The following is a 13,904-nucleotide window of genomic DNA, read 5'->3' on the forward strand; positions in this document are numbered from 1 at the left end:
GGAGCTGGGGAATGTAGATTGGGAGCAGCTGTTTGAAGGTAAATCCACATGTGATATGTGGGAGGCTTTTAAAGAGAGGTTGATTAGCGTGCAGGAGAGACATGTTCCTGTGAAAATGAAGGATAGAAATGGCAAGATTAGGGAACCATGGATGACAGGTGAAATTGTGAGACTAGCTAAGAGGAAAAAGGAAGCATACATAAGGTCTAGGCAGCTGATGAAAGACGAAGCTTTGAAAGAATATCGGGAATGTAGGACCAATCTGAAACGAGGAATTAAGAGGGCTAAAAGGGGTCATGAAATATCTTTAGCAAACAGGGTTAAAGAAAATCCCAAAGCCTTTTATTCATATATAAGGAGAAAGAGGGTAACTAGAGAAAGGATTGGCCCACTAAAGGACAAAGGAGGAATGTTATGCTTGGACTCAGAGAAAATGCGTGAGATTCTAAACGAGTACTTTGCATCGGTATTCACCGAGGAGAGGGACATGACGGATGTTGAGGTTAGGAACAGATGTTTGATTACACTAGGTCAAGTTGGCATAAGGAGGGAGGAAGTGTTGGGTATTCTAAAGGGCATTAAGTGGACAAGTCCCCAGGTCCGGATGGGATCTATCCCAGGTTACTGAGGGAAGCGAGAGAGGAAATAGCTGGAGCCTTAACAGATATCTTTGCAGCATCCTTAAACACGGGTGAGGTCCCGGAGGACTGGAGAATTGCTAATGTTGTCCCCTTGTTTAAGAAGGGTAGCAGGGATAATCCAGGTAATTATAGACCGGTGAGCCTGACGTCAGTGGTAGGGAAGCTGCTGGAGAAGATACTGAGGGATAGGATCTATTCCCATTTGGAAGAAAATGGGCTTATCAGTGATAGGCAACATGGTTTTGTGCAGGGAAGGTCATGTCTTACCAACTTAATAAAATTCTTTGAGGAAGTGCCAAAGTTGATTGATGAGGGAAGGGCTGTCGATGTCATATACATGGACTTCAGTAAGGCGTTTGATAAGGTTCCCCATGGCAGGCTGATGGAGAAAGTGAAGGCGCATGGGGTCCAAGGTGTACTAGCTAGATGGATAAAGAACTGGCTGGGCAACAGGAGACAGAGAGTAGCAGTAGAAGAGAGTTTCTCAAAATGGAGACGTGTGACCAGTGGTGTTCCACAGGGATCCGTGCTGGGACCACTGTTGTTTGTGATATACATCAATGATTTGGAGGAAAGTATAGGTGGACTGATTAGCAAGTTTGCAGACGACACTAAGATTGGTGGAGTAGCAGATAGTGAAGGGGACTGTCAGAGAATACAGCAGAATATAGATAGATTGGAGAGTTGGGCAGAGAAATGGCAGATGGAGTTCAATCAGGGCAAATGCGAGGTGATGCATTTTGGAAGATCCAATTCAAGAGTGAACTATACAGTAAATGGAAAAGTCCTGGGGAAAATTGATGTCCAGAGAGATTTGGGTGTTCAGGTCCACTGTTCCCTGAAGGTGGCAACGCAGGTAAATAGAGTGGTCAAGAAGGCATACGGCATGCTTTCCTTCATCGGACGGGGTATTGAGTACAAGAGTTGGCAGGTCATGTTACAGTTGTATAGGACTTTGGTTCGGCCACATTTGGAATACTGCGTACAGTTCTGGTCGCCACATTACCAAAAGGATGTGGATGCTTTGGAGAGGGTGCAGAGGAGGTTCACCAGGATGTTGCCTGGTATGGAGGGCGCTAGCTATGAAGAGAGGTTGAGTAGATTAGGATTATTTTCATTAGAAAGACGGAGGTTGAGGGGGGACCTGATTGAGGTGTACAAAATCATGAGAGGTATAGACAGGGTGGATAGCAAGAGGCTTTTTCCCAGAGTGGGGGATTCAATTACTAGAGGACACGAGTTCAAAGTGAAAGGGGAAAAGTTTAGGGGGGATATGCGTGGAAAGTTCTTTACGCAGAGGGTGGTGAGTGCCTGGAACGCGTTGCCAGCGGAGGTGGTAGATGCGGGCACGATGGCGTCTTTTAAGATGTATCTAGACAGATACATGAATGGGCAGGAAGAAAAGTGATACAGAACCTTAGAAAATAGGCGACCTGTTTAGAGAGAGGATCTGGATCGGCGCAGGCTTGGAGGGCCGAAGGGCCTGTTCCTGTGCTGTAATTATCTTTGTTCTTTTGTTCTTTGTTCTTAATGCTTTGCAAGACACCCAACACCTCCGCCTTTTTGACAATGAGATGACTGAGACTATCTACACTCGCTTCCCTAGGCTCATCATCCACCAAGTCTTTCTTGGTGAATACTGATGCAAAGTACTCATTTAGTACCTCGCCCATTTCCTCTGGCTCCACCCATAGATTCCCTTCTCTGTCCTTGAGTGGGCCAACCCTTTCCCTGGTTACCCTCTTGCTCTTTATATACGTATAAAAAGCCTTGGGATTTTCCTTAATCCTGTTTGCCAATGACTTCTCATAACCCCTTTTAGCCCTCCTGACTCCTTGCTTAAGTTCCTTCATACTGTTTTTATATTCCTCAAGGGATTCGTCTGTTCCCAGCCTTCCAGCCCTTATGAATGCTTCCTTTTTCTTTTTGATGAGGCTCACAATATGCCGCGTTATCCAAGGTTCCCGAAACTTGCCAGACTTATCCTTCTTCCTCACAGGAACTTGCTGGTCCTGGATTCTAATCAACTGACGTTTGAAAGATTCCCACGTGTCAGATGTTGATTTACCCTCAAACAGCCGCCCCCAATCTAAATTCTTCAGTTCCTGCCTAATATTGTTATAATTAGCCTTAACCCAATTTCGCACCTTCACCCGAGGACTACTCTTATCCTTATCCACAAGTACCTTAAAACCTATGGAATTATGGTCACTGTTCCCGAAATGCTCCCTTACTGAAACTTCGACCACCTGGCCGGGCTCATTCCCCAATACCAGGTCCAGTACGGCCCCATCCCTAGTTGGACTATCTACGTATTGTTTCAAGAAGCCCTCCTGGATGCTCCTTACAAATTCTGCCCCATCCACGCCCCTGGCACTAAGTGAGTCCCAGTCAATATAGGGGAAGTTAAAATCACCCACCACTACAACCCTGTTACCTTTACATCTTTCCAAAATCTGTCTACATATCTGCTCCTCTACCTCCCGATGGCTGTTGGGAGGCCTGTAGTAAACCCCCAACATCGTGACTGCACCCTTCCTATTCCTGAGCTCCACCCATATTGCCTCGCTTCATGACCCCTCCGAGGTGTCCTCCCGCAGTACAGCTGTGATATTCTCCTTAACCAGTAATGCAACTCCCCCACCCCTTTTACATCCCCCTCTATCCGGCCTGAAGCTTCTAAATCCTGGAACATTTAGCTGCCAATCCTGTCCTTCCCTCAACCAAGTCTCTGTAATAGCAACAACATCATAGTTCCAAGTACTAATCCAAGCTCTAAGTTCATCTGCCTTATCTGTTATACTTCTCGCATTGAAACAAATGCACTTCAGACCACCAGTCCCGCTGTGCTCCGCAACATCTCCCTGCCTGCTCTTCCTCTTAGTCTTACTGGCCTTATTTACTAGTTCCCCCTTAATTAATTTCACTTGCTGTCCTACTGCTCTGGTTCCCACCCCCCTGCCACACTAGTTTAAACCCTCCTGAGTGACGCTAGCAAACCTCGCAGCCAGGATATTTGTGCCCCTCCAGTTTAGATGCAACCCGTCCTTCTTGTACAGGTCCCATCTGTCCCTGAAGAGATCCCAATGGTCCAGATATCTGAAACCCTCCCTTCTACACCAGCTGTTCAGCCACGTGTTTAGCTGCACTATCTTCCTACTTCTAGCCTCACTGGCACGTGGCACATGGAGTAATCCCGAGATTACAACCCCAGAGGTCCTGACTTTTAACTTTCTACCTAACTCCCTAAACCCCCCCTGCAGGACCTCATCACTCTTCCTACCTATGTCGTTGGTACCTATGTGTACCACAACGTCTGGCTGTTCACCCTCCCCATTCAGAATGCCCCCTGTCCGTTCAGAGACATCCTTGACCTTGGCACCAGGAAGGCAACATACCATCCTGGAGTCTCTTTCATGTCCACAGAAGCGCCTATCTGTGCCCCTGACTATAGAGTCCCCTATAACTATTGTTCTTCTGCGCTTTGTCCCTCCCTGCTGAACAACAGTGCCAGCCGTGGTGCCACTGCTCTGGCTGCTGCTGTTTTCCCCTGATAGGCCATCACCCCCAACAGTATCCAAAACGGTATACTTGTTAGAGAGGGGGATAGCCACAGGGGATTCCTGCACTGACTGCCTGTCCCTTCTAGCGGTCACCCATCTATCTGCCTGCACCTTGGGTGTAACCACTTCTCTAAAACTCCTGTCTATGACACTCTCTGCCGCCTGCATGCTCCTAAGTGCATCCAGTTGCCGCTCCAACTGATCCATGCAGTCTGTGAGGAGCTGCAATTGGGTACACTTCCTGCAGCTGTAGTCGTCCAGAACGCTGGAAGCGTCACGGACCTCCCACATCTCACAGGTGAAGGACTTTACCCCTCTAACTGACATTTCTAGCACTAATTAATAAATACTTATTAAATCCTTACTAAATTGTTATAATTAACTATTTGGTCCCTAGTGCTAGATTCCTACTATAAATATTAAATGCTAACTAAATACAGTAATCTCCTCCCTCTGGTTTAGTTACTCTACTTGTTAATTCGTTAATTAGGGTTTTAATCAATTTTTATCAATGTTTTATTTTCAAATTCAGTACAAATTCCCTACCAGCCTTTCAGGTCACAGCTTTCCTGTGACGTCACTTTTCAGTTTTTTTTTTACCAGAGGTAAGTTTTTTATACTTACCGGTCCGGAACTCCGCCCTCCGAATCTTCTCCGTGGATGTAGGCCGCGAATCCCCGAGGTAAGTTTTTTATACTTACCGGTCCGGAACTCTGCCCTCCGAGTCTTCTCCCTGGATGTAGGCCGCGAATCCCCGAGGTAAGTTTTTTATACTTACCGGTCTGGAACTCCGCCCTCCGAGTCTTCTCCGCGGATGTAGGCCGCGAATCCCCGAGGTAAGTTTTTTATACTTACCGGTCCGGAACTCCGCCCTCCGAGTCTTCTCCGCGGATGTAGGCCGCGAATCCCCGAGGTAAGTTTTTTATACTTACCGGTCCGGAACTCCGCCGTCCGAGTCTTTTCCGCGGATGTAGGCCGCGAATCCCCGAGGTAAGTTTTTTATACTTACCGGTCTGGAACTCCGCCCTCCGAGTCTTCTCCGCGGATGTAGGCCGCGAATCTCCGAAGTAAGTTTTTTATACTTACCGGTCCGGAACTCCGCCCTCCGAGTCTTCTCCGCGGATGTAGGCTGCGAATCTCCGAGGTAAGTTTTTTATACTTGGACAGGATGACAATGGGATGTCTGTGCCTGCGGAATTGCACCTCAGCCTGAATTAACAACAACTTAGATTTATATAGCACCTTTAAAAAAGCAAAACTTGGTAGAAGAGTAGATTTTAAGGAGCGTTCTAAAGAAAGAAAGAGAGATGTCGATGTTTAGGGAAGGAATACCTGAGCTTGGGAACCAGGCAACTGAATACATGGCCATTCAATGATGGCCGTGATGCAATTAAAGTTGGAGATGCTCAAGAGGTCAGACTTGGATGAGTGCAGAGATCTTGGAGGGTTGTAGGGCTGGAGAATTTTACAGAGATAGGGAGGGACAAGGCCATGGGCAGATTTGAAAACAAGGATGAGAATTTTTAAACTGAGGCATTGTTGGACTGGGAGCCAATGTAGCTCAGCGTGCAGAGGGATGATGGGTGAACGGGACTTGGTGCCTGTTAAGATATGGGCAGCAGAATTTATGGTGGACGAAAGATTGGAGACCAACCTGGAGAGCATTGTAATTGTCAAATCTAGAGGTAGGAAAGGGTGAATGACGGTTTCAGCAGCAAATGAGCTGAGACAAGGTCCGAGTTGGGCAATGTTACTGAGGTGAAAGTAGGAAACAAGTGCACTGACCGTTGTTCTGTAGGAAAATGCAGCAACGATTCTATGCCCACACCCCTGCTGGGCATGTGACCATTAATTAATTTTTCTGTCCACATTTTGCCTTCTTCACAGGCTATGGATTTTCTTTCTTAAATGTTTAAGTGGAAAAGCAACAAACCGGGAAGGTGGCATCTGAGTGCCGGGGCTCCTTCGATGGCCCGGAATATTGACAGCGGTTAGGAGCATCGACGAGCCAACCAGCAATATGGATCTTTTCCCAACGATCGTCAACCCAGCAAAAGCGGCGATGCTGATAAACCTGTAAGCAACCGGGGCAGGGGAGAAAGGAGAAAGTCACAGCCACAGTGGTGGACCACTGTGAACCTTGCGTGTCAGCCATAGATCATTGAAATATAAAAAAATTGTGGCACAGAAAGTGGCAATTTGGCCCATCATATTTGCGCCAACCGAAAAAGAGCTATCCAGCCTAATCACACTTTCCAGCTCTTGGTCTGTAGCCCTGTAGGTTACAGCACTTAAAGTGTATATCCAAGCAGTTTTTAAATGTGATGAGGGGTTCTGCCTCTACCACCTTTTCAGGCAGTGAGTTCCAGACCCCTTCCGGCCACTTGGTGGAGAAATTCCTCCTCAACTCCCATCTAATCCTTCTACCAATTACTTTAAATCTATGCTCCCTGGTTTTTGACTGCTCTTCTAATGGAAATATGTCTTTCCTATCTACTCTATCTGGGCCCCTCATGATTTTATAAGCCTCTATTAAATCTGCACTTAGCTCCCTCTGTTCCAAAGAAAATAATCTCAACCTATCCAATCTTTCTTTATAGCTAAAACGTTCCAATCTTCTCATAAATCTCCTCTGTACCCTCTGTAGTGTAATAACATCCTTCCTGTAATGCAGTGACTAGAACTGTACACAGTACTCTAGCTGTGGACTAGATAGTGTTTTATACAGTTCTAGCATAACCTCCTTGCTCTTATATTCTGTGCCTCGGCTAATAAAGGAAAGTGATCTGTATGCCTTCATAATTACCTTATCTACCTGTCCTGCTACCTTGAGGAATCTGTGAACATGCACTCCAAGGTCCCTCTGTTCCTCCACGCTTCTTGCTATCTGACCATTTATTGCCTATTCCCTTGCTTTGTTTGTCCTCCTTAAATGAATTACCTCACACTTCTCCAGATTGAATTCCATTTTCCACTTTTCTGCCCACCTGACCGATCCATTGATATCTTCCTGCAGTCTACAGCTTTCTTCCTCACTATCAACCACACGGCCAATTTTTGTATCATCTGCTAACTTCTTAATCATGCTCCCTACATTTCAGTCTTAATCAATGATATAGACGCCGAACAGCAATGATCCAGTACTGATGTCTGTGTAACACAACCATCCATCATAACCCTTTGCTTGCTGCCAGTGGGCCAATTTTGGATCCAACTTGCCACTTGTCGTTGGATCCCATGGGCTGTTACTTTTCTGACCAGCCTATCATTTGGGACCTTGTCAAAAGGTGTGTTAAAATCCATGTAGACTACATCAAACCCTCAGAGACCCTCTTTGTTTCCTGCTCAAAAAATTCAGTCACGTAAGTCAGTCACGACCTTCCCTTAACAAATCCATGCTGACTGTCCTGGATTAATCCATGCCTTTTTTAAATGACAATTCACACTGTCCCTCAGAAATGTTTCCAATAATTTTTACATCACAGGTTAGGCTGACTGGCTCAGTCTATCCCTTTCTCCCTTTTCAAACAACAGGACAGGGTTAGTGTCCTCTAGTCCTATGGCACCACAACTGTATCCAGAGAGAATTGGAAAAAGATGGTCAGAACCTCTGCTATTTCGTCCCTTGCTTCACTTAGTAGCCTTGGATGCATTTCATCCAGTCCTGTTGATTTACTAACTTTCAAAGGTGATAAACCCCTTCATATTTTCTCTCTCATTATGTTTATACTATCCAATATATCACGCTGCTGCTCTTTAACTAAAATGTCTGCATCGTCCCTTTCTTATGCCTCTAATTGGTACTAAGCTTTCCTTAGTTATCCTCTTGCTCTTTACATATTTATGACACCTTAGGGTTTTCTTTGATTTTACTTGCCTATATTTTTTCATGTCCTCTCTTTGCTTTCCTAATTTCCTATATAATTTCTATACTCCTGCACTTTCTATACTCCTCTAGGCTTTCTGCAGTATTGAGCACTTGTATCTGACATAAGCTTCTCTTATTTGCCTTATCCTACTCTTTTTACTCTTTGACACCCAGTGGGGGTTGGGGGGGATGGCGGCGGTGAGGTGCAGTGGGTGGGGGGGGGGAGGTGAATGCTGTAGGTATGAGGATTTCCAGATGTGGGAGTCCCACATTTTTCTTTCTGGGAACAAATATGTTCTCCTATCTCCTCCTTGAATGCCTCCCAATGCTCTGACACTGATTTACCTGCAAGTGGCTGTTTCCTGTCCACTTTTGGCAAATCACATCTCAGATTAGTAAAATTGCCCTTTTCCCAATTTAAAATCTTTACTCTTGGTCTATCTTTGTCCCTTTCCATAACAATGCTAAATCCTTTAGAAGTGCACAGTGCCAGACCCTGTCAAAGTTATTGACTAGGGTTTCACCAAAGTTTTGAAAAGAGGCAACAGAATCATCCATTGAAACCCTATGCCAACAAACACACCATCATGGAATCGGTCAGAACCTTCAAAAAAATCATTTCAGAGTTGGAGTAGGAAGAGGAATTACTTTTCTCATAGAATAGAAGGAACCTGAGCAAATTTCTAAGCACAAGGATGTCTGAAAGGTAGGAATAAGTTCAGAGGAAGACGTCTTACAGATGGAATATCACCATGAACCCACAGATCTTATGAGGGTTCAGGGATTTTTTTTTTAATGGGATGTGGAGGTCACTGGTTAAGCCAGCATTTATTGCCCTTGAACGGAGTGGCTTGCTCAGCATTTCAGAGACCACATTGCTATGGGTCTGGAGTCACATGCAGACTAGTGAAACAGATGGGTTTTTACAACAATCAACAATGGTTTCATAGCCATCATTAGACTAGCTTTTTAATTCGAGATTTATTAATTGAATTCAAATTGCACCATCTGTTATGGTGGGATTCAAAGTGATGTCCCCAGAGCATTAGCCTGGACTCTAGATTACTAGTCCAGTGACATTACCACTACACCACCACCTCCTCCTTGAATAGAGCTTGATGGGGTTAAAACCCAATGTCAGTCAAACAAAATTATATAGAGTAACAGGTCAAGATACTTTGCCAAGGCCAACAAGATTAGAGTTAAAGTCTTTCGGAGAGCTAGCAACATTGTCAAGAAGTTCTGAGAAATTTTGAGAAACAGTTTTGACAAGGAGCCTGATGAATTGTTTCCGAGATGGATAGGAAGACAGAACATGGCTTTCATTTTTCAATAACATTGCAGCTTTAACAACAGGCTTACAGAAGTCATGAGCAGTTGGCTCAGGATGATTTTGACTGGTACAATAGGCAGAAGACACATGACGCCAGATCTGTTGGAAAGGTTCTAGCAAGGTATAAAATCTTCTATTCCAGCCGGAATAATATTTTAATCATGTCAACTGCACAGATGAAAGCAACACAAGAGGAAAAGTAGCCAAGAATTTTCAATGATCATCCCAATTGGCTGGCTCACAATGTCAAACAAGACAGAACTAGTTTCCGCAGAGTGTGATTTGTTGCAATGTACTCTGCAAGAGGCAATGTGAAAACAATGGTCAGAAGAATGCAAGATTTATTATCGAAATGTACAGTAGGAGGCCATTCAGCTCCTTGTGTCTGTGCTGGCTCTTTCGAAGAGGAATCTAATTGGTCCCACTCACCTTACCTGAAGTCTATTATTATCTTCCTCACTGTTTACTACACTTCTAAGTTTCATGCCGTCTCCAAATTTTAAAATTGTGCCCTATACTCCCAAGTCCAAGTCATTAATGTATATCAAATAGTTCCAAACCTTGGGGAACGCCACATACACCTCCCTCCTGTCTGAAAAACAACCATTCAGCACAACCCTCTGTTTTCTATCCCTTAGCCAATTTTGTATCTATGTTGCTACTGTCCCACGGGCTTCAATTTTGCTAACAATTCTGATATGTGCTACTTTACCAGACACCTTTTGGAAGACTTTAATGTAAAAATTGAGATTGGAGGTGATAAAAAAATTCTGAGAGATTAGAATTACTGGGTAAGTCGGGTTACAGGTCGGTCAGCCTGAATGTCAAATGAAGAGATCCATTGCCATTGCTGATTTGTTTTCAAATCCCTCCATGGTGTTACTAGGATTTTTTTTGCATTAAAACTTGGGATTCTGTGTTTTTAAAAACTGTAAAAGAATTTCAGTGGACATTGAGACACCTGCTAATAGTTGAACTTTATGGATGTTTTGAAAGGAAGTTCAATAGAAGCTGATCTGGTAAACAAGGATTGGAATGCAGGTAATTTCAAGGAAACCAGCAGGGGGTTGACCTCCAAGCAACCCCCTGTTATGACAAGAGAGAATCTATGACTGGGCATGTGACCTGTTCATGGAAGGTTTTGGTTTCAGTTTGGAACTTTAAAAAGCCAATGAGTTTGGACAAAAAGCAGGCATTTGAAATTTGATTTTTGACTTGCCTGGAGATCAGAAGAAGACCCAGGAAATGTATTACCTCTCTGTAAAGGAATCCTGCATCTCTTGAGAAAAACCCTGTATTTCAAATATGGCAGATTCCTATTGCCTCCTGTCTCTGACGAATCCCTGCATCAAGCAGGAAATCTTGAATATTTAGGGTGGCGCAGTGGTTAGTACCGCAGCCTCACAGCTCCAGCGACCCGGGTTCGATTCTGGATACTGCCTGTGCGGAGTTTGCAAGTTCTCCCTGTGACCGTGTGGGTTTTTGCCGGGTGCTCTGGTTTATTCCCACAGCCAAAGACTTGCAGGTTGATAGGTAAATTGGCCATTATAAATTGCCCCTAGTATAGGTAGGTGGTAGGGGAATTGAGGGAAGATGGGGATGTGGTAGGAATATGGGATTAATGTAGGATTAGTATAAATGGGTGGTTGATGGTCAGCACAGACTCGGTGGGCCGAAGTGCCTGTTTCAGTGCTGTATCTCTAAATAAAATAAATAAATACATTGGAAGAAACCTTTTCCTGCGATACTGCTGCTGTAAGATCTAAGAAACTCCTTGTTGCTGCCTGATGGAAGCCTTCTACTGTTGAAGTTCTTTGACTGTTCACAGACTGTTCATCAACCTCACCTGGAAAGTCTTCAAGTGGCATCAAACTATTTGACTTTGGGATACCTCACCAAACCAAAGAACTTCCTTGCAGATTATGACAGACTAAGTTTTTTTTATTTCTTTCATTCCTGTGAAACAGCTGTGAACAAAAATCCTATTTTTCCCTATTAACCGGTTTTGGATGTATGTGTGTGTGCATGAGGGCTAGGGAAAATAAGGAGCTTTAATATCTCAATTCATATATAGATTTTCATCATTATCGGTTGTTAAGACTTGGTTTTATAATAAACAGTTAATTTTTGTTGTTGATTAAAGAAACCTGGTTGATGTACTTTATTCTGAGGATAAATAGGGTATCTAATTGGCTGTTTTGGTAAGTGGGAAAATTTATTGATATGCTGTGACCTGTGGAGAAATGGAACTGAATTAACAGTGCACTTCTCCCACCTTGGCCATAAAAGTGGACCCACCCCTCCCTACCTCTGTCACCTCCTCCAGGCCTACAACCCTCCGAGACTTCTGCACCCCTCCTGTGTAACCTCTATGTTCTTGAATTCCCTCCTGACACCTCTCCATCTCTCTACCTCTCTCTCCTCCTTTCAGACACTCCTTAAAACCTACTGCTTTAGCCAAACTTTTGGTTATCTTTTCTAATATCTCCTTATGAGACTCGGCGTCAAATCTATTTGATAATTGTTCCTGTGAAGTACCTTGAGATGTTTCATTACTTTAAAGGTGCTATTTAAATGCAATTTGTTGATAGTGAGCAAGAAGTCTGCGGCAATGGTCATCAGCTCTGCCAGTCAATTAGACCATGGTGGATCTGCCTCAAGTCCAAGATTCAGTTTTGCGTAAGGATACCAACTCTGGTTGAATGTGTTTATTCCTGGAGGTTTCATCACATGATCTTTCACCCCTAACTTACCCTGTCGCTCATGCACCCATCATTGGTCGCCCAAATTGTCCACCCAAATCTGACTCTTCATTACCCAATTGGATCATCCTGATCACTCAGTCTTTTTCCCAACCATGACCAGGTCAAGGTGACCTTGAAGATCGTTGCCAGTGGAGCCATTATCCACCCTCCCTCCAGCTTTGCTATCGGGGGAAGTCGAGGCTTCTTGGTCTACACTGGGCAGCCCAGAGTTTGTCGCACCTGTGGCAAATCTGGTCACATGGCAGCTAACTGCAGCATGGTTGTCTGCAAGAACTGCAAGGAGGAAGGCCATCAGACCAAGGACTGTAAGCAGACTAAGTGTTGCAACTTGTGCGGCAGGCCACCTCTACAAAACCTGCCCCAAATGCTGCCTCAGTTATGCTCAGGCAGCACGGTCCAAGGAAAGGCCGGGAGAAGGTTCGAAGAAGGCGTCCGGTGCTGGAAAGGAGATAAGCAATCTTCTCCGCAGCGAGGAAATTCTACCTGAGAAGGAGAAGAAAGGGGAGGCAGCTGAAACAAGCGACCCAGCACCTACCCTGCGCCCAGAAACCCCTCCTCCACAGGAGGAGGAGGAGGCAGCAGATGGACAAACAGGTCAGTGGCAAGTGGTACAAAGGAAAACCACAAAGAAAAGACCTCCAAAACCAGAACAGGCCACCACCCAAACCAGTGGCAAGAGGAGGCTACCGTCTGAGACAGACGACAACAGCTCCTCTTCACTGGACGAGTAAGTGCTGGAACGACGGCCCCTTCAAAAGAGGTGGCAGAACTCCAAGGAGCTGGAAGATAAAGCCCCCCAGCCCCCGGGCACTGGAAGCTGTAATGGGCCAGGCGTGCCCCAACCCCAAAGCGCCACATCTAGCGACATGGTCAGCGCATCCCAACTCCGGGACACCGAGAGCAAAGACACGTCAGGCGCACCTCAGCTCCGGGAAGCCGGGAACAGTGATGTTTTCGAGGAGGAACAGAGGGGAACTGCAGAGGACAGCCCAATCCTTGCTACCTACAAGACCCCCCCTGGTGTCACCCCAGCGGAACAAACCCTGCATGAAAGACCAGGAGGGGTTTCTGAGCCCAACGAACGTGAAACAGCTTGTGCACACTATGGGTATGCAGGAACATCCCGAAGGACTGGGACTAGCAAGGACAAATGGTATGAGAAGCAACAACTAACCTTTAAAAAATGGGTATAAGGATTGCTTCAATTAATGTGCGTAGCATTAAATCCACTACACGATGTGTTTCAACCTTGGATTACCTCGCCAAGGTCAAAGCCAACCTACTGTTTCTGCAGGAGTGTGGAATACCACACCTCAGCACCTACAGGCAGTGGTCGCGATCGTGGTCCCACGGGCCATCAATCTGGTCATGGGGTAATGATTGCCGTTCCTCCGGCCTGGGTATTCTGCTGCGGGGAGGTAACTTCACCATCTCCGAAGTTAAGGAGGTGGTGGGCGGTCGCCTCCTCATAGCAGATGTAATGTACAACAATGCTCTGCTCCGGTTGATCAACGTGTACGCCCCGGTTCAATGCAGCGAGCGGCTGACAGTCTTCCAGCAGCTCCCACTGCTGCTGGCGACGTCCAGGCCGGTCATCCTAGGCAGTGACTTCAACTGCATCATCGATGCGGCTGGACGATCCGGCAGTGACGACAGCAAACTGGACGCTACGTCCAGATTCCTAATAGAAACAGTAAAAGATGCCAAACTGCACGATGTCTTCAGCAAACCTGC

This window comes from Heterodontus francisci, chromosome 6 (genome assembly GCF_036365525.1).
Source record: "Heterodontus francisci isolate sHetFra1 chromosome 6, sHetFra1.hap1, whole genome shotgun sequence".
Classification (NCBI taxonomy): domain Eukaryota; kingdom Metazoa; phylum Chordata; class Chondrichthyes; order Heterodontiformes; family Heterodontidae; genus Heterodontus; species Heterodontus francisci.